Source organism: Hibiscus syriacus, unplaced genomic scaffold (assembly GCF_006381635.1).
Source record: "Hibiscus syriacus cultivar Baekdansim isolate YM2019G1 unplaced genomic scaffold, ASM638163v2 tig00111723_pilon, whole genome shotgun sequence".
Taxonomy (NCBI): domain Eukaryota; kingdom Viridiplantae; phylum Streptophyta; class Magnoliopsida; order Malvales; family Malvaceae; genus Hibiscus; species Hibiscus syriacus.
In genome coordinates, this window is record NW_024063165.1 from 953,197 (window position 1) to 973,747 (window position 20,551).

A 20,551-nucleotide genomic window follows, 5' to 3' on the forward strand; every position below is an offset into this window, starting at 1 on the left:
TAAACTAGTAATAAATCTTTACCTTTATGCTTTAAAAACAATGTAGTGTCAACCTTCCCTTTTGAAAAACCTTTTTCAATTAAAAAGTTTGACAATCTTTCATACCAAGCTCTAGGAGCTTGTTTTAAACCATAAAGTGCTTTTGTCAATTTAAGAACATGATTTGGAAATTTTAAATCTTCAAAACCAGGAGGTTGTTCCACATACACTTCTTCCTTTATAAAACCATTTAAAAATGCACTTTTAACATCCATTTGATATAATTAAAATTCATGAAAACATGCAAATGCTAATAACATTCTAATTACTTTCATCCTAGCTATGGGAGCGTATGTTTCATCATAGTCTATGCTCTCTTCTTGAGTATACCCTTGAGAAACAAGTCTAGCCTTGTTTCTCACTATATTACCACTCTCATCAAGCTTATTCCTAAATACCCATCTAGTACCTACAGTAGATTTATTACTAGGCCTTTCAACTAATGTCCATACTTTACTTCTCTCAAATTGATTTAACTCTTCTTGCATAGCCATAATCCAATGTTCATCATTTAATGCTTCTTTAATATTCTTAGGCTCTATGCATGAAATAAATGCAATATAATTACAAATATTTCTAAGAGAAGATCGAGTTGTTACCCCTTTGGATGGATCACCTATAATCTCACCATCATTGACATTGTTGCACTCTCTTGGATAAGATACTTCCCTTTCTTCAATGGTTGGATTCTCGATAGGATCATGAGTTTCCTCATATTTCGTTTCTTCCTTTGATGATGATTCTCCAACGTCATGTCTAACGTCATTTGTATTTATAATACCTACATCATCATTAAAACAAGAATCCTTCCTCGGAAGGAGATTATCATCGAAAACAACATGTATAAACTCTTCTACAACTAAAGCTCTTTTATTAAATACTCGATAAGCTTTAGAATTTAAGGAATAACCCAAAAAAATTCCATCATCACTTTTAGCATCAAATTTGCCAAGGTTTTCTTTACCGTTGTTTAAAACAAAATATTTACATCCAAAAGGATGAAAATAGCTAATGTTAGGCTTTTTATTTTTGAAAATTTCATATGGAGTTTTCTTTAAAATTGGCCTAATCATTACTCGATTTACAACATAACAAGCGATATTTGTGGCTTCTGCCCAAAAATATTTTGGCAAATTATTTTCACAAAGCATGGTTCTAGCCATTTCTTCTAAAGTTCGATTTTTCCTCTCAATAACTCCATTTTGTTGAGGGGTTCTAGGTTCTGAAAAATTATGGCTAATACCATTAGAATTACAAATCTCATTAAATCTAAGATTTTCAAATTCAGTGCCATGATCACTTCTAACACTAGTGATAGAGTAACCTTTTTCGTTTTGGATTACTTTTGAAAATGTGATGAAATTTTCTAATGCTTCATCTTTAGTACTTAAGAATAGAACCCAAGTATATCTAGAATAGTCATCTACCAAGACAAATGCATATTGTTTTCCACCCAAGCTAGTAGTCCTAGTTGGCCCAAAAAGATCTATATGGATCAATTGTAATACTCTACTAGTTGACACATCATTAATGGATTTAAAAGAAACTCGCTTATGTTTTCCTTTAGCACAAGCATCATAGATTTTATCATTATCAAATTTTAGTTTAGGCAGCCCTCGAACCAATTCTCCTTGAACTAACCATTGCAAAACACTCATGCTAGCATGTCCTAGACTCTTATGCCATAACCAACTATCATGCTCATCCTTAGCAACTAGGCACAAATTAGTCATATCAATAGAATCTAAATGCACCATGTATATGTTTCCTATTCTATGACCAACAAGCATAATCAAAATAGATGCAATGTCAATCAATTTTGCAGACACTTAATTTAAAAATAAGACATTATATCTTTTGTCAAATTTATCTAATCGAATTATGCTTTAATCCATTCACATACAAAACATTATGCATTGTTGATTATCGAGATTAAAAACACATGCATAAAGTTTTTGAAAATGTTATGCATTAAAACTTTATAAAATTAAAAAAAATCTATGCATAAACATTAAGAAAAATTTAAGGTCAAAATTTTGTAAAACCAAAGTTCTTGAAAAATCGATATCAATTGTTAAACAGATTTCAATTACATTTTAAAAACCAATTTTGACCCAAAAAAATTAATATGATGAACTAGAATTTATAAAACATTTCCAAAAATTACCATGTTCATCATACAATATTTTTCAACATACATGAGATAAAACATAATCATTTAGAATTATTCAACATTTAAAACCTCATGCATGCATAAACTAAATGAGCAACCAAATAAAATAAAAACATTAAGTTTAGAGGTTACCCATTCATTTTTCATGTGTGGCTAGAGCATCTTGAATATCATCATCTTCATCACCATTGCTCCCACACACCTACAAGAGAAATTTAAGTAGATTTTGGTATCCAAATTGCTTTGGATCCTTGAACATTAGTTTCAATACCTCTTGTTCCTTTTGGAACACATACTTGTCTAATTTTAAACTGTTTTCCTTTCTTTAAAGGACAAGTATGTTCCTTATGACCATGATAATGACAATGTGAACATATTGTCATTATTGAACTGGATGAATTATTTAAAATGATCTCTTTTTCTTTTGTTAAGCATTCAAGCTTAATTTTCAAATCGAAATTTTCATTTTCAATACTTTCAAATTTCATTTTTGAAAGCTCTAAATCCTTTTTCAATATTTCATTTTGATTTTCAAAATCCATTTTCGTTTCTAGAAGAAGTTTGTTTAATTTGAGAATTTCTTTTTCAAAGTTTTTAGATTTTATTTTTGAAAGCTCTAACTCCTTTCTCAACATTTCATTTTGATTTTCCAAGTCTGTTTTAGCTTTCAAAAGAGGATCATTTTTAGCAATAAATTTAGAAATTAGATTTTTATTTTTGGAGTTCACGGTCTCAAACTCCGAAAATAATTCATCATAAGCATCTTGTAACTCATTAAAAGATTTTGAATTTAATCTATTTGAGTTAGAAGATACCTTTGGCTCTGTGAGAGCTAATAGAAACATCATCTTTATTGGTTCTTCTTCTTCCTTGTCTCTATAGATCTCCTCAAGCTTATCCCACATCTCCTTGGCATTTGAACAAGAAGAAACTCCTTTATATACATTAGGATCAATTGCACAACACAACATGTGCATAGCCTTTCTGTTTTGTTGGGCTTTCTTCCTTTCTTGATCACTCCACTTCTTTGCCTTCTTTGGAGAAGAATATCCTTTCTCGATCATCATCCAAGCTTCCATATCAAATTCATGGATAAATATCATCATAAGCTTCTACCAACGATGATAATTTGTTCCATTGAAGTGTGGAGGCACGTCAATTGGTCTGGATTCTTCCATGGAGAATGAACCGGAAGTGGACGCCATCTTTATCGATTTAACTCTTCTCAGATCTACTCAAGAGGCAGTTAAATCTTCAAATGAGTCAAGCTCTGATGCCAATTATTGAGTTAATCAATTGATGGAAATGGCCAAGAGGGGGGTGAATTGGCAATTAAAATTTTGGTGGAAGCTTTTGCAGAAAATTGAAAATATTTGCACAATGATTTAGAGTGGTTCGACTTTCTCAACCAAAGTCTACGTCCACTACCTTAGCTATCCACATTAAGGATTTTCCAACAAATTCACTAATTTGTTCTTTCTTTTGAGGACAAAGAGTAACCTTACAACTCCCTCAAGAATTATACCCCAAATTCTTGAGCACACTCTTTTTCAAAGAGAAATACACAAATCTGCAAACTTACAAGGAAAACCTCACAAGGTAATATGTTTGCACAATTCTAGAACAAGAAAAGAACACTCAAAAATAATTTCAAATGAGCACAAATGGTGTTCTTGAAAGCAAAATGAATATTGAAAGGAAAATTGGCTTGATTTGCACAAACTTGGTGTTTGATGCTTTCTCTCTTATTTCTCTATATTTTTTGTTGATCAAAGGCTTCAGAACTTGTTTAAATACTCCCTCAATTGATTCTGATCGTTGGGGATGATTAGTAGAGTCAATGGATCCGTTTAAGTGTGAAAACCATTAATAAAATAGATTGGAGCGTGGGAGGAATCGGTTCCCTAAGTGTAAAATTTAAATATTCGATCGTTGAACAGTGGGGGGAATCGGTTCCCTCCGAGCATACTAGAATTTCTCAGAGCAAAACCATTAGGGGGAATCGGTTCCCTCTGGACATTCTGGAATTTTTGGCTTTGAAACGGTTCGAAATAATTTGTAAAATTGTTTTGAAATTATTTTAAGATTAAAACTTAATTTTACACTTGAGTAAGGATTAAAAATGACTTTTGAAAGATTTAGAGTAATATTTTGATATTCGAATAATTATATCGAATATACTTAGAAAATCTTTTTGGAAAATCTTAAAATTCATTTATCTTAATTTGTTATATCGAAATATCAAAATGTTTTCGACACTTTTATTTTCGTTTGTATTATTTTGGTGTTCAGTGTTTTTCTTATGAATTGATTTTGGTCTTTGAACCGATTGTACTTGATGAACCTTATGGCTTGAGGCTTCATGAGTCACTCATCTTGAAGTACTTGATATGTTTTCTTTCTTCTTCTTTTTTTCTTTTTTTTCTTTTTTTGTCTTTTCTTTTTTTCCTCTTTTCTCTCTCTCTTTGTTGTCGACTTGATTTGGTCTTTGAGAACCTTCGTGTCCTCTTAATTCCTTGTATTTAGAGCTTCTTTTGTTGTTCTCGATTGGATTTGGTTTCGAACACTTTGTATTTGATCCACCTCGAGGTATCTTATTATTTAACACTTTATTTCACAACGACATGAATTGATGGTCTTCACTTCTACGAGTAGGTTTCCTTCACCTTTTCCCCTAATGTGGAGGGTCATCCTTGGTTAGGGTTGAATCATAAGAAAAATAATTCAGTCTTAAATGAGGACAATAAGGGATATATCTTTTTCTCCTTCTATGAATGGATATTGAAAGAAAGTCGTTCATCATTTCATACACAGAAGTCCTTACAAAAAGAGGTATCTCAGGGGAATGAATATCCATGATTAACTTTTATTTACATGAAAACAAAGTAATTAATACATGATAGAATTATTTAAATCATTCCCTTCATTTATTTTTCTTCTTGCTTCGAGCATGGTATGCTCCAATTATTCGAGCTTATCTTCAAAAACTTGATCTAGGATGCCCCATATCATTTCTTCAAAAAGATCAGCTCTACCCAAGAAGGTAAAAGTATGAATTTGGTGTCTCGAAAAATGTAAAGGGTATGACTTTGGAGTCTCAAATAGGGGTAATGTCATGGTAAAGAATCAAGTGATTGTACTTTTGGCTTTGGATGGAATACAAAAGGTCTAATCGTGCCACTTGCTAAAGATCTATAATTATTGAAAAATTAAAATAATCTTTAATTCATCAATATTAAAAAAACTTCAAGATTAAAACTTATTTCATTGCTTATAACCCTAGAAGAAGGTATAAATTCAACCAACAAACATTTTTACAAAATATTTAAGTAAATAAAGAGAGAAATAACAAAAACAACTTCAAACAAAATAATGCAAATGTAACAAAGCTTCATGATGGATGGAATTGATTTCTTCTTGATTAACATATGAATGCCCTATTATTCATTGAAGGTTCATACCCCTGAGTCGATCAAATTATGAACCTTGTTTTTCAGTGCCCCATAATTCATAGTGGAATGCCCCAAGCTTCATATCCAAGGCTCTAAATTCTTCTCTAGGTACGAACGGGGAGACTTCATTTCACCTTTAATATTTTCGTCATGGAGTCTTCCACAAATTTCCCCATACTCCAGGATTGATGCATGTAAAATTGCTTAAATTAAAATAGTACAAATGTAAAAGTAGATGCAAAATGAAAATGCAAAAAGTGTTAATTCCATAAGTGATCACCATATAACAACCTTTATTTAGACAGCAAAGTTTCATTACACCAGGTAGTCAAAATAAACTTGTGATTCTTCATTTCTTCATTTTCTTGAGTCATATTCTTCATGGGATCTAACATTGCACCCAAAGTTGTCGGAGTACTTCATCACATTTGATAACGATTGGTGTCCTTAAATTATTTATGGTTGAATCGTGAGATCTCCATTTTTACTTCCAATGTGAAGTGTTCTTCATGCATTCGTGAATGGTCTTCTCATCCTTGATCTGACTGCATTTCCTAAGAAAGCATCTGGCTTTGGTTCCTTCAAAGGAAGTCTTCAACCAACTTCAAATTTCTTCATTCATCAAATGTCTTTCTTCATGGATCTTTATAACATTCTTAAATCTCCTAGTTTTGACTACATGGCTAAGAGTTCCATATCTCTTTATAAACAACCTTCTATTTAGTCAATCACTTGTGAATTAACACCTTTGTATGGCATAAAGATGCAAATGCAAGAAAAAATCAAAATAAAATAGATACGAAAAAAATGGGTTAGTACACATACGATAAACAATAAGATAGTAAGAACTATAATGAACAAATAACATCTACCCTCACATGTTGACTACCAATACATGGTTTACTACATTCTACACATACATGTTTTATACCCCCATGCTTTGTTGTTCAAAAAAAATCCTAACCGCGTGACATCTAATTAGCTTGCTTGTTTGAAAAAATAAATTATTCTACCAACAACTCATAGAATATTTTTCTTGTGTACACTCCTCACGGGATTTGGGTAGGTCAAGCTCTGTAGTTCAAGGCTCACAATATATTGGGTTAGTCTCTAGGGAAAGAGGTACTCGAATTATTCCTGTCAGTGCCCTTCCAGACCCTTAATCCTAGCCCATGACATGTTTATATGGATTGAGTTCAATTCGAGGAGGTACATTTCCCTATGTTCGTACGGAGGCAATTACCATCAGAAGAACCATAAGGCGTTTGCCCCGGGAGCGATTAACTATCCTATACGGAGGTGAAAACCATTACGAGAGAGTAGTTTCTCACTCCCACTTAAGTGGGATGTAGCGGGGTTTTAGCACATGTTATGAATGCAACTGTGCAGTGTGTGAGGAAAAAAAGAAAAAAATACAATATAAGCACGCAACACAAAATAGAGTTCTCAATTCCTTTGAACATTTATTTAATATGAAAACATTAGCAAACAAATCAGTACAACTATTTAATAGTTAATCAAATTATAAACATAAAAAAATAAAACACCCAAGGGATCTCAAATTAAATTACGGTGAATTTATAAATTTTATTTTAAAGACAACTAATTCATTAATGGTTTGACACCCAAATGTCCTAGGTGGAGTCTCCATGTTGTCGACGTTTCTTTTAAAATCGAGGTTTGTCGATTAAAAAAATCAGAATTTTGTAAAAACGTTTTCCTCGAATAATTTGGGATTCGAGTTTAAAAATAATAAAATTGATTCTTGGAGTCACCACCAATCTTTGATTAGGGTGTGATTGGGCACAAAAAAAGCATTTATCATTTTAATAAAAATATTAATTTTAATTTAAACAATAATTTTACAGTTTGTGTTACCAAACTTTTGAGTTCAGGAGTCGGTTACGCGTGGGGAATGATTAGAACCCCCACAACGCTCTAAATCGATACCAAAATTAATTAATTAGTTGTTCTTACAATAAAATTTATACATTTGAATATAATTTATTTTGAGATCAATTTAAACAGATACAAAATAAGATGAAAATTAAATACATATATCAAACGAATACGATTAATTAATTATTTTACCAACCTTTAATGAGAATAAGGATATTAAATTATTTAAAGACATCGAGCCTAGACATTAGATCCATTCTAATAGTCTTTTCTCGATGAATTTAATTAAAAGAACATGATCTTTTTCTCAACCTCAAGGTTTAAATGAAATCAATTTTTATTGTTTCGAATGACATGATACCCTTTTATTTTAAGACTATTGAAAGATACCTCTTACTCCTTAAGACAAACACTTCCCTCAATCTCAAAATAAACGGATATGTAAAACATCAAAAGGTACATGAAATTTATACAAATAATATTTTTATAACATCAAAAGGTACATGAAATTTATACACAAATATACACGTATATGTAGTATACATACATAACTTAATATAAACATATAAAGGAAAGAAACACTTAACATATATATTGAAGGAAATACTAAAATTAAGGGATCTAAACTAAAGTAATTAGTATATGAATAATAGCTAAATTAAAGGGTTTATTATTAAAAGTAGATATCATATTATATGAAACATATATTTACATATACAACTAAATATATACATCATCACACAAGGACTAAATCTAAGAAAACAAAAGTAATAGGGGTTAAACATGTAAAACAATCCATAACAATTAAAGTAGTGACCAAAATGCAACACGCATAAAATTTAAAGGCCAAATTAAAAGAAAGCAAGCTTTCAATTAGCGAATGAAACAGAAACCTTACAAAAGTAGAGGCCTTTTCTGTGTGATTAACCCCATGCGCCAATTCAGAAAACCTTAGCCCTCAAAACTACATTGTTTCGGATGAGCTATATAATCCTCCTTTAGCATTTCTTCCTCATTTACTTTTTTTTCTTTCTCTCTCTCCCCCTCTTCTATCTTCTCTTTGCATAATCCGGTGAGGGCTCTCCCCGACCACCGTGAGAGGTGGCCTCCGTTACGATCACCTCTAACCACTGTGGGTCACCGTCCTCTGACAGTTTTTCAAGCCCAAATTTCATGGGTTGCCTTATCTCAATGCCCTGAACTCGGATCTAGGGTTCGAATGGCCTAAAAGTGCTTCAAACATCGTGGATCTACAATGATAGATTTGACCTTGCGATTTTGTACGACCCTCAAACTTCCCGGCGACCAATAATGAAGGTAAGCTCTCCTCATTTTTTATTTTCCACTACTCTATTTTTTAATCTCTCCCTTTTTTTTCGGATCTGGTTTTCTTTTTTTCTTCATTTTTTGATGTTCTTCCTATTCGGGCTCCTTTTTATCTCTATTTTATTTGTTTTTGTTCGAACTCTCTTCCCCCTCTTTTCTTTTTTTTCTTTTGTTTTTTTCCAAAACGGCTGGTTTGAATTTTTTTTCGATCTCCTCTTTTCCTTCATCGAATGCCTCCCTAGTTCAAACTCTCCCTTTTATTTTACATGCATCTTCCCTCCTTCCGGGTCAGTCGCATTTGGTGAAGCTTAAGGCAGAGGGATTAACCTCGGTTGGTGGGAATCCCATATTTTTTGGGAACCAAGTTTTTATTTGATTTTTTATTGATATTTCATGATTTTTGTTGATTTGGTTTAGATTTGAACAGGGACAAGAGTTGAAGGCGACATGATTGCTTCGGTTGAGGCGACGTGCAATTGGAGTGGCTCCTTGGTGGTGGTAGTAATGATTGGTAAAGAGGATCACCACTTATGGTTAGGTTTAGGTTTGGGCTTAGGGTTTTTTGGGCTTGTTTGAGCCCAATTTTTGGATTAAAATTTGGGTTAATTGGGCCCAGTTTGGGTTGTACTTTTTGGGCCTTGTTATCTGCTGGGCCGATTGGGTTGTTTAATTGTAACATTGGGCCTACAGAAAGAAATAAAAATAAAAATTAAATAGTTAAATAGTTAAATATAATAATAAATAATAATAAAATGGTTTCAAACCGGAAAAAACGGATGTTTACATATACTACTTGTAATCACCTTAGATTAATAAAAACAATTAGGATTATAAATGAGACAAGTCGATTTTAAGTATTATTGAGTTTGACTTGTGTCAAAAAGTTTAAATATTAGTTTATGAGTTTAAAATTGTCAATCTCGAATTAAATTCGAAATAAAAAAATTGAACATCGACTCAAATTCGAAAAAAATTGAAATCAAAACATTCTCAAATCAGGAAGTCAACAATAGAGATACAAAAGGTAAAAGCTATAGCTGAATTGGAGGTCATCAAGGATAAGTTCAAGAAGATGACAAATAAGCTCCAAATAGTTCCTTTCGATGGAGAACTCTAATGGAATTTCCGTTGGGAACAGGCTCAACAAAAGGTAAAAGCTAGAGATACAGTCATTCAGGATTTCTTAGAGCAGGTGCAGAAAGCGGTACGCCACTTGCATGGTTTGGTAAAGAAAGCCAGAGTGGTTCGCCAAGGTATTCATCTAGTGAAAGAAGAAGCAATAAGTCTTTTCAACTTATTAGAAGTCGTTTAGAGTCTAGAAGATCTAGCTAGAATATACATTTGGATTGTTTTTTGGTCTCCTAGAATTAACATTTATATCCCAATAAAGACTATTTATAATAACAGACAGATTTTGGATCAATGCCTCAGAAATTTCATGCATCATGCATTTTATCATTTTTTTTTTGTATTTTTCATTTCTTTACATTCAAATTAACTAACAAAGAATGTCTTATCGAAAAAAGGAATAAACACTAGACACACCTCATCAAGCACTAGACACACCTCATCCTCACAATACTCATTCAAAGAAGAAGAAGATAAAACCTAAGATCGCTCAGTTTAAGGAAAATATGCTAAAATTGCAAAAAGAGCTTAAGGAGAAAATGAGTAAGAATAATCAAAATACCTTGGATTTTGTCACCAGGAACCAAGAGTCACTGGTTGATCAGATCGTTGCAAAGTTATCTTACCTAAATCAAATGAGTGCCCTTGGGGTAGGAGAATCCGAAGGGGTATCTGTACTAGCCACTCCGCAGTTGGTTATCTCACCTTGAATCTTACCAGGAGTTCAATGGGACTCATCTGCTGCAAAATCACAAACTTCATCTGTTGCAAAAGTGTAATACCCTTAACCCCTATACGTCTCGATATACGAGTCAAAGATGTCACATCAACTTAAAAATATTTACTGAACTGAAATTTGCCTAAAAATTTGTTTCATTTGAAAACACTCTTATTCTAACTTTTAAAAAAATCTCTTTTAAAAATACCTCAACTATAATTTATTTCTTTGTCACATGAAAATAAATTTATTTGTTAATCAGTAACTTTTCTAAACCATGTCTTTTCGTGAAATCTTTTAAAAACATAATAATGTTATATAATATTTTCATGCATAGATACCAATAAAACTAAACTAAGTAATAAACTAAAATAGTTCTAGTTTACTATTACAAATTATTTAAATTAAATACGATAAATAGAAACTACTGACATAATTATACATGTCACTACTAGTCAAAAGAAACATCAGTGATCTCTTACTGATACTGATATAATAGATGATATGCACAAGATGCTTGAGAGGCTCCTCAAAAAACGTTTATATCTTAATCAGAACCTACGCATGAAAATCATCACACGCTAAGTATAACTTATTGAGGCAATAATACTAAAGGTGAGAACAATTTAATAAAAGATTGTAATATATATAAAAAATCATTAAAATAAAACAAACATAATTTTAGAACGTTCAAACCAGATATCTCATGTTGACCTTTATCATAAACCTGAAAAGAATCATCTGATAATTTTCACAAGATCACAATAAATCAGATCATACAGAATAATCAGTCCATATTCCTTTGTAGTCAGACACTTTTCAGAACTTTCTTATTTCATTTTTACAGCCTAAAGTATATTTTAAGAGAATATAAGGTATGTGAGTCAGACGGATGTGCACAATATAGATCTCAGATCATTAGAGCCGGAACATATAAACACACACAATGCTATCACATCGGAAATAACAATATGCATACCAAGTGCATTCAGATTAGAATATAATACTAGTGTACACTCTGATACACCACAGTATATCAGAATCAGAACAGATAATCACTTAACCTCATGGCATGCCAATTGTACCTATGACTCTCCATATAACATATAATGGGCTCTTTAGTTCATTTTGTAATCATTTGATAAAAATCATATCAGAATTAGAAATATATTTAATTAACATTCGTAAAATGTAACATGGGTAGTTCATACCCAAAATCATTCATTAAACTTATTAAAATATTATGAATATAATTCTATAATCAAAACATAATTCATATCTTTGAAATAAACAAGGTGAGGTTAACTTATCGCAAGTCGTCCTCGATCAAAATAATAAAATAAATAAACTGCACTCACCTTTGCCTCACTATAGAACTTGTATACGATAGTAATAGTCACAAGCTTTGTCATTTCCTTTCAGATCATTCAGATTGCTAGTTTTTATTGTAATCTGACAATACCAAATTATAAAACAAAATGTTTAAACTACATATTAGTATCGTTCTAACATAAGCTCATTTTGACATTTGAAAATCTATAAAATAAAATTGATAACTAAATCGATATCAACCTAACTCATAACTCCGTTATAACTTCAAACTTCTCAAAACACTTATTCAATTCCACAAATAATTATTCACAACATGATCTTCAACTTTTACCAATTATAAATCAAACCACATATTTTAAATTCTTTATAGAATTAAACTCAACTTTTCCTTTAATTTCATAATAACTCTTCACTATTACGATCATTTCCCATTAAATATATAAAATTTCCAGCAACTAAAATAAAAGTTCAAATCAATACTTAAACACTCAAAAGCTTACAATTTCATCATACTTTCTTAGACGTTTTCAATTTCAACCTTACAACTTGATAAACTTGAAATTCAATCCCAACTTAATACTTAAACTCCAAAATCAACCCATTTTCCAGAATTATTTTAACTCACCAAATGGTACTTTTACATTTAAAAATTACTCTTCATATTCTAATCCATTTCAACTTAAATTCTAAAATTTCCATATTCAGACAACTTGCACAACCTTTAAAGAATCAGTATTATGTAATGATATACACACTAGAATTTAATTTTGTTTCTTCCGTTGAAAACTAGACTCGAATACGAATCTATCCATATAAAGAACTTCTTCTAATTCATTTTGTACAATTCTACCCTTAAATATTATTTTCCAACATTTAAAAATTTGAAAATAATATATTTAATTTCTTATTTTCGAGATATATTATAACTTTTTCAAAGTTTATAATTTGGTCACCAAACTTCATAAATTATAATTTGATCACTAAACTAAATCCATTAATGGAATAAATTATTTTTGGTAAAATTACCACTTAATTCCTTAAACTTTTCCTAAATTTTCTAAATTAAACACAAAGTTTCAAAATCTTACAATTTAGTTACTAACCTAATTTTTTGGATGTTACAAAAAGCGAAAGCTTCGTCTGCTGTAAAAGCACATGTCTCTGTAACCAACCCCCAAAATAACCCGGATGATTATCACATTCTGGATTTTGATGATGGATTTTTATGAGGAAGACAAAGCAAAGAAAATGGAGGAAAAGATCAAGCAGTTGGAAGATCAAATGAAGATAGTTAGAGGCGAGGATAGTTATTATGGAGTTAACCTCTGGAACTAAGTTTGGTCCCATATTTGATTATTCCTCCTAAGTTTAAAGTCCTAGATTTTGAGAAGTTCGGTGGGAATAATTTCCCCTCAGCTCACATTACCATGTTCTGTCGAAAAATGACAGGACATGTCAGGAATGACCAGCTCCTGATTCACTACTTCGAGGAGAGTCTAGTAGGTTCAGCCATCCGGTGGTGCAATCAACTGAATCGTTCACACATCAGGACATAGAAAGATCTCGCTAAGTCATTATTGGAGTAATACAAGCATATAAATGACATGAGACCAGATTGTGTCATGATACAAAGTATGTAGAAGAAACATAACGAGAGTTTCAGGCAGTATGCACAATGATGAAGGGATTTAGTTGCTCAAGTTCATCCACCTCTGGATGAAAAAGAAAAAAAGGAAGCTCTTCATACACACTTTGAAGGCTCATTTCTTTGGGCATTTAGTTGCAATCACATCAAGGAACTTTTCTAAACTAGTTATGACCGGAGAAATGGTGAAGATGACCATAAGAAAAGGAAAGATAGAGGGAGGTGAGTCAAGAAAAAGACCCCCCATGAAGAATAGATAAGGAGAGATTAACAACATCAACACTTTTAACACCAGCAAAAATGTTACAGTCTCTAAATCAAAACCAACTACATCTGTACCATTAGATACTTCTAAACAAGATTCAAGGGAACCAATGAAAGAAATAGAAAATGAGCATTTCGATCCTATTCTCAAGACAAATAAGGAGCTTTACCAGTAACTTTTTGACACACATGTGGTCTCACCATATCCAGTAGAACCTCTGAAGTTCCATACCCCATATAATACGTGAAAAAGCCCATTGTTAATATCATGGTGGTGTCCCGGGGCATGTTATTAAAAATTGCCTCGCCTTCAAGAGAATTGCTTAATGGATGCACAACAGAAACTTGATTCATTTCAGAAACTCAGAATCACCCAACATTGTATATAACCCTTTTTCTAACCACCAAGAAAATCAGGTTAACTCAATCATCGAGGAGAGAGGCAATAGGGTCAAGACAAGTATTTATGAGATGAAATCTCATTTGGCTTGAGTATGGAGGAAAATGGTAAGGGCAGGATTTCTCGCGCCACATTCTAGCACACTAGAACACGAGCGTGACAACCATTTTTGTTATCACAATGGAGGATATAATGTGCAAGAATGTTATGAATTTAAAACTCTGATCTAGCTAATGATGGACAGGAAAGAGTTAAAATTATACGAGGAAAATAAAGGCACCTTAGAGGCTGATGTTTATGTTGTTGGAGATTTATATGACAAGTGATATGGCGCATGCCACCCTTTGATAATCACCACCAAGGTGAAGACGGTGGATAAGGCATCGACAAAAGTAGTGATAGTAGCACTAAGACCTTTTGCCTATAAAGATAACAAACAAGTACCATGGAAGTATGAATGCCAAGTAAGCTCTTTGAAGGAAGATGTCAATGAAGCGAGGTATACTCTTGGCAAGTGCTACTCCCAAAAGTCTAGCTTACCCCAGAGAACGCTTGAACCATTCAAAGGGGATGAACTAGTGGTGAACGAGACCATAAAAGAGGAGGAAGTTGTGGAGTTCTTAAAGTTTCTAAAACATAGCAAATATAGTATCATGAAACAATTACATAGCCTCCTAACACGCTTCTCAATATTAGCATTGATATTGTGTTCGAAGGCAAATAGAGAGGCATTTCTGAAGGTCTTAAATCAGACATTTGTTCTAAAAGACATACCAATCAATAAGATGGATCGACTGGTTAACAACATCCAAGCTAATAATCTTATCTTGTTTTCTGATGATGAGATTCAATTCAGAGAAAGGGGTCAGGCTAAAGCATTACATATCACTACTCATTGCAAGGGGAATGTTTTGTCAAGCGTACTATTAGATAATGGTTCAGCTCTTAATGTAATGCCTTTGGTCACTCTTAAGAGGCTACCAATGGATACTTCCCACATGAGAACATGCCAAAGTGTGGTTCGAGCATTTGATGGAATAATAAGGGAAATGCTCAGCAAAGTTGAAGTACCATTGACCATTGGGCCTGCCACATACCACATAGAGTTCCTGGTGACGGACATTATTCCTTCTTACAATTTCCTCTTAGGAAGTCTATGGATTCATCAAGATGGGGCAGTACCATCAACACTATACCAGAAAGCAAAGTTTGTTACTAATGGGGCTCTTTTAATCATCAATACTGAAGAAGACAAAGTGGCAAGCGTGACCACTGATGCCCCTTACATAGATGTGAATGAGGAGGCTCTGGAGTGTTCGTTCAGATTGTTGGAGTTTTTTAATGCCACATTTTTGGCCAAATGAGATAAGATTCTCAGACCTAGACTCTCAGAGTGCACCAGGATGGAAATCAAGCAAACGTTAGGGAGAAGTGTAAAGATAAGAAGAGGGTTTAGGATTTCTCTACGAGAAAAAATCAACCTCATTTTTCCTATTACCAACCTAGATTAATTTGGGCTTGGATATCAGCATAGTCATCAATAGAGAAGGAAGGAAATTCAAAAATTCCAAAAAGAAGAAGGGCAAGAATGATTAGGGAAGAAGTTCAATGGGAACCAATTGTTTTTCCACTTCTTCACAGTACATTCAAGTCTGGTGGATATGTTTTTGAGGAAGAAACAAAGATCGCCTTACCTGATATGAATGAATCCTTGAAAGACTTTAGTATCAATGCCGTAACAATGGATGAAGCTGAGGATGTTGATAGATCGGGAATCCGTCTATTACCGATGGGGTTCGTGCTAAACAACTAGACTGTTGAAGAACTACTTGTGGTTTTCAAATCTCTTTCATATTAATACTCAAACTTTCCCTATTTTGCCTATACTCGGGGAAATAGGTGATCTTTTGTAAGGGTTAATAAATTGTTTTTATTTACATTTTAATAAAAGATGCAATTTTCCTTTCTAGAAAACATTTCTTCCTTTCACTTCTTTTTCTATCCATATAATACATTTGTTTCTACATTCTATGTGGGATATTATCCTCTCGCATATATATTTTCCCCCTCTTTTCTTTTCAGGTCCTTGGATATTAATGATGTGGATGATGATGATTATGACTCGAAGATTGACTTTGAACAGCTCAAGTGTCTCGGGGAAATCGATGACTTTGACAATAAAGAAGGGTGCAACTGAAGAAGAAAAGAAAAGAAGGAAATTAAAATTGCCACAACATTTTCGTCCAAAGTGAGGAAAGACTTGATATACTTACTTCAGAAGTAAAAGGATGTGTTTGCATGGTTGTACCAAGACATGCTTGGGCTAGACACAAATATAGTAGTCCATACAATACCAATCAAGCTAGAATGCAAACTCGTACAATAAAAACTAAGGAGGATGAGGCCAGAAATGGTCCCTAAGATAAAAGAAGAAGTCAATAAACAATTTGATGATGGCTTTCTTCAACTTGCCAAGTATCTGTTGTGGGCGGCTAACATCGTGCTGGAGCAAAAGAACGATGGAAAAGTATACATGTGTGTTGACTATCGAGACCTCAACAAAACAAGTCTTCTCATGATACAACCAGATTAAGATGCATCCAAACGACATGGAGAAGACTATATTCATCACAATGTGGGGAATATTTTGTTACAAGGTGATGTCCTTTGGGTTAAAGAATGTTGGGGTAACATACCAAAGAGCTATGGTAACCTTGTTTCATGACATGATGTATAAGGAGATTGAAGTTTTTGTTGGTGACATGATTTTTAAAGCACAAACTGAAAATGAACATATCGAGAACTTGAGGAAACTCTTTAAAAGATTGAGAAAGTTTCAAATGAAGTTGAACCCAAACAAATGCACATTCGGAGTAACGTCTAGAAAGCTGTTGGGTTTCCTTGTTAGTAGGAAAGTCATTGAAGTTGATTCGGATAAAGTCAAAGCTATATAGAAATTTACCTCCTCCACGAACACATAAAGAAGTTTGAGGTTTTCTGGGTAGACTAAATTACATTGCTCAGTTTATATCTCAGTTGACGGATAAGTGCGATCGAATTTTTTATCTTTTGAAAGAATAATTTTTGGGCATGGGACAATGATTACCAGCCTTTGTTTCTATATTTGACCATCTTTGAGAATTCGATGGGATGTGTCCTAGGGCAATATAATGAGATGGGAAGAAAAGAAAGAGTCATTTACTACATTAGCAAGAAGTTCACTGATTATGAGGCTAGATATCCACCTATTGAAAAAGTTTGATGTGATCTAGTATGGGCTACATGAAGACTCAGACAATAAATGTTATACCACACCACTTGGTTGATTTCCAAGTTGGATCCACTAAAATTAATGATAGTTGTACCCGCTCTCTCTGAAAGGTTATCCCGATGGCATATGCTACTATCTGAATTTGATATTGAGCATGTGAGCCAAAAAGCAATCAAGGGCAATGCCATATCTGACTTCTTAGCGAGCGAAACTTCTGAAAACTATGAACCGTTAGACTTTGACTTCCCAGATGAAGATTTGATGGCCATATCTTTAAAAGAAGCAAGTACTTTTGTATGTGATTCATGGAAAATGCTTTTCGATGGTGCATCGAATGCATTATGACATGGCATTGGAGCTATCTTGATTTTTCCTAACGAAAACCATTACCCATTCATTTGTAAATTAAACTTTCACTGCACTAAAAACATGGTAGAGTATGAAGCTTGTGTTTTGGGGATTCGAGCTGCTATTGGACATAACATAAAGACTTTAAGGGTGTGTGGGGATTCTGCCTTAGTGATCTATTAGCTCTGAGGAGAATGGGAAACAAAAGATATCAAATTGATATAGTAAAATGTTCATATTGGATCTACTTTAAAAGTTTGATAAAGTCTTTCATTACGAGCACAGAGAGGAGAACCAGATGGCATATGCTTTAGTACCTTGACAGTTTTCAAAGTTGGCGGGGAGTCTGGCATGATGCCAATCAACATGCAGTCATACAAATGTTCGGTTCACTGTTATCACGTCAAATAAGTGAAAGATAAAAAACCATGGTACCATGACATTCTGTAATACATCAAAAATCAAAGTTGTCCATAAGAAGATACTAAAAATGACAAAAAAATAATCAAAAGAATGGTAGAAGAATATGTATTTGATGGGGGAAGTCATATACAAGAAAAGTCATGATCATGTCTTCTTAAGATGTATAGATGCAGAAGACGTAAAGATGATCTTGGAGGAAGTACATAATGGACTATGTGGAACTCATGCAAATGGGCATATGATGGCAAGACAAGTCATGAGATGTGAATGTTAGAGTATGCCCAAAGACTAATCATATGATGATTGTAATAATACTTTTATTTACCAATTTTATTGAATAAAGGAATTGTTGCTATTATTTTCATTTATATATATGTGTTTAACATAAACTGGAAGATAATAAAGTCCATATAATGACATAATTGTTATTATTAAAAGATCCCTAGTCAAGTATTATTATGGACATGAACAATAATAATACGCTTAAGACTAACATGTTATTGATTGATGACAATAAGTTATCATTGACATAGAGATGTCAGAATTGATACATGATTATATTGTTAGAGAACAATGTATTGGATTGACCGACCATGAGCATATGTCTTGGACTATTATGTGACAGTCATAACATTGCTTATGGTGATGACTATATGTATGATCCTCAGACTTGATATCAATAATATCCCAACATATATTGTTGTATGTTTTGATGCAGCTAAACAAGCTCCGTAATTGGTTTCTCTATAAAGATTGTTATTGAATATATCTCAATATATGTAGTGGGTGTGTATGATTAAGATAGGATTTGTCCTCCTACATAATAGGAAATATATCATAGGCCACTTGATTAAGTAAGACTATTAAACGCATAGCCATGCTCGAATAAGTTGATATGAGATATCATAAACTATTCGTTAATTAAAGTCTACTATAGATATCAAGAAACAATATATGGGCTATACAAGTGTGACTATTCCAAGACTTGTGCCTATTCTAGATATAAAGGACATAAGGATGTAATACATAAAAGAGTAATCACCAAGATGATATGTCGAATCATATTTTCTTGTAACTTAGGTGACAATGATATATTGCTAGATGTCACTCACTGTATGTAATATTAGAATTATTCTAATAATTACTGCTAACGTTACAAGTATTCACTGTTGTCCTTGCAGTTTTTCAAGGAACCCACTGTAAGTATTCGTATCTCTTTCTCCCGATTTCATTTTTTTGTACTTGGATCGCTGGTTAGACTGTCGAGTTTTGTTTCTGCTGCGCCATGGGGTGTGCCGACAGTCTCAACAGTGAATACTTTTGGTTTACATTAGAGAGTGACTGCATCAATTATGCTAGACGATATCATAAATACCAAATCTACGGAGATAAAATAAATGTCTCGCCTAGTCCTCTTCATGTGATGACGGCTCTATTGCCTTTTTCTATGTAGGACATGGATGTTATCATACAAATCTATCCAAAAGCTTCAAATGGTCATCGATTTATCTTTGTGGCAATTGAATACTTTACAAAATGGGTGGAAACTGCATCATATGCTAGTGTTAATCAATCCACTTTTTGTAAATTATTGAAAAAGGAGATCGTATATCAGTATGGTTTACCAGAAATAATCATTATTGATAATGCAACCAATTTAAACAACAGGTTAATGAATGATGCATGTGAACAATTCAACGTAAAACATCATAACTCTACTGCTTATCGACCAAAGATGAATGAAGCAGTAGAGGTATCAAACAAAAATATCAAGAAAATATTGGAGAAAATGATTGAGACTTACAAAGACTGGCACGAAAAGTTACCTTTCGCTTTTTTTGCCTATCGAACTTCGGTGCGAACTTCGACTACAGGAATTCCTTTTTCATTAGCTTATGGGATGGAAGTTGTGTTCCCATAGAGGTGGAAATCTAATCACTCTGGGTTTTTTCAGAAGTAAAGCTAGATGATGCAGAATATGTGCAAGCTCGATATGATCAATTGAAATTAATAGAAAAGGCTAAAAGTCATTCATCATGGTAAAATCTACCAAAAGCGAATGATTCGAGCATACAATAAGAAATTTTACCCAAGAATATTCCAGGAAGGAGATATCGTGCTAAAAAAATTTGG